The sequence below is a fragment of the Perca flavescens genome, chromosome 7 (genome assembly GCF_004354835.1).
Source record: "Perca flavescens isolate YP-PL-M2 chromosome 7, PFLA_1.0, whole genome shotgun sequence".
Taxonomy (NCBI): Eukaryota; Metazoa; Chordata; class Actinopteri; order Perciformes; family Percidae; genus Perca; species Perca flavescens.
Window position 1 is genome coordinate 34,716,499 of NC_041337.1, and position 2,725 is coordinate 34,719,223.

Here is a 2,725-nt window from a genome sequence, read left to right on the forward strand (position 1 = left end):
ACCTTTGCTCTCAAAGTACAAGACTCCATTAACAAATAATGAATAAAAACTGGTTCCAGGTGCAGTAAGATCCTGACAGAGAGCAGCAAGGCTGAAACCTTCAACCCTCAGGCCAGAAACGACCTGAATGAAATAGTTAAGTCAATGGCATTAATTAAAATTAAAATAAAATTAAAGCAATTTATATAGACCTTAGTGGTCCCCTAATACTGTATCTGAAGTCTCTTTTATATAGGCCTTAGTGGTCCCCTAATACTGTATCTGAAGTCTCTTTTATATAGACCTTAGTGGTCCCCTAATACTGTATCTGAAGTCTCTTTTATATAGACCTTAGTGGTCCCCTAATACTGTATCTGAAGTCTCTTTTATATAGACCTTAGTGGTCCCCTAATACTGTATCTGAAGTCTCTTTTATATAGACCTTAGTGGTCCCCTAATACTGTATCTGAAGTCTCTTTTATATAGACCTTAGTGGTCCCCTAATACTGTATCTGAAGTCTCTTTCCCAAAAGGTAACCTTGCTCCTTATGACCTCATAAGGAGAACATTCCTGATTGGTCCATCTGAGCTTTAATTTTCTCCCCCCACCGGTCACACTGGAAACAGGTTGGTTACTTTTCCGTCTGTCAATGCAACGTACTGTCAGGCAGTGGCAGAGCTACCCAGTTGGATGGATTAGTGAGACTTGGCTGGATTAGTGGGTTATTTTTTTGTATTGTAATAATACTATGTGCCCTGGTAGTTTAAACATAAACATAAAATTAACATGATGATATATTTTCAATGTCCTGTATGCATTTTGTACTTATCGGTGTTCCTTGGGGTCAATTTGACCCCAGGCTGTTTTAGCTGTAAAAAACATAGAAAATATGAACATTTTACACAAATTTGCTGAGATTGTTTTGGCTGATATTGAGGTCACTCTCATGCAGGTTGTTGCAATTTCACAATCTTCAATTCCCCCCCCCCCACACACGCACACACGCACCCACCCTCTGTGAGGGAGGAAAAATATTGTTCCCGCACTCTGACAGGGAAAATATTGTTCCCGCACTCTGAGAGAGGGAAAATATTGTTCCTTCACTCTGAGGGAGGGAAGATATTGTTCCCGCACTCAGAGGGAGGGAAAATATTGTTCCCGCACTCAGAGGGAGGGAAAATATTGTTCCTGCACTCTGAGGGAGGGAAGATATTGTTCCCGCACTCTGAGGGAGGGAAAATATTGTTCCCGCACTCTGAGGGAGGGAAGATATTGTTCCCGCACTCTGAGGGAGGGAAAATATTGTTCCTGCACTCTGAGGGAGGGAAGATATTGTTTCTGCACTCTGAGGGAGGGAAAATATTGTTCCTGCACTCTAAGGGAGGGAAGATATTGTTCCTGCACTCTGAGGGAGGGAAGATATTGTTTCTGCACTGTGAGGGAGGGAAAATATTGTTCCTGCACTCTAAGGGAGGGAAGATATTGTTCCCGCACTCTGAGGGAGGGAAAATATGGTTCTTACAGGGATGGTTTGTATCACATGATACACAGGGGAGGGGCGAACATATAAAAGTTCACACACAGGCACCGCTGCCTTCTAAACCATTTCTCTTGGTGCTCGATGTGCTCTCTCTGTACACTCACTTTTATTTGAAAATGGCCTGCAAGAAAAGGTTTTCTGTCAGCAAACCCTTCTGTTGTCTCTCAACCACCAGCAGACACATAACCTTCCATAAACGGGAAATTATTATTGTCCCTCTCCCCACTTGAATGACTTAGTGCTGCTAATGTGATAAAAATGATTCTAGGCCCCACCAGATATGCTTTCAGCCATGTCCACGATATAAAATCTGCATTTGAGCTTTACATGACACCATCAGTTGAAAAAGATATACTTGAGATGACAAATTTAGAGGGAAGTCGTGTGTATGTGGACAGTTGGAAAGATGTGGATGTGACAGACCTCCATGCCTACATTGGGTTGTTCATTTTGGCAGGAGTATACAAGTCAAAAAGTGAAGCAAACAGCAAGCCTGTGGAATGCTGAAACTGGAAGGGCGATATTTCCAGCCACTATGTCTCTGAAAACATTCAATGTTTTTGTGACAAATTAGCAGCAATACGGGATGTATGGGACAAGTGGGTGCAGCGATTAGCCTTTCTCTACAATCCAGGCTCCCACGTGACTTTGGATGAAGGTCTGGTTGCATTTCTTTTCAATTTAAGTTGAATCATGGAGATTTTGTAGTGATTTTCATATTAACTGTCAATTGTCGCGTAATAGGTATTCTGGACGTGTGTGTGTGTGTGTGTGTGTGTGTGTGTGTGTGTGTGTGTGGGGGGGGGGGGGGGGGGGGGCGCTGTCTACATTTTCTAGTTACCAGTTTAGGCTATCAACATAAAAATTTGGTAAAAGTTTTTTAATTACCAACATTTTCTGGAGGTTTAAAATCATGGGGTCAAATTGACCCCAAGGATAACGGATGTTAGTAAATTTGAGGATAACAGGAGGGTTAACCCTAACCAATCACAGTCCTCCGTGCCTAAACCTAACCAATCAAAGCAACGAAGGCAACGAGTACTAGCCAATCAGAGGCAGAATAGGGCGTGACATTCCTTCTCCATCCTAGGAAACGCTAATTCGCTTCCGGTCATGAGATTCCCTTTCTTGGAGCAAAGCTGGGAACTGTAGTTCAAGATTGCGCGGTCCTCACTTGTTCCAGCGACGGTAAATCACTATGAAAC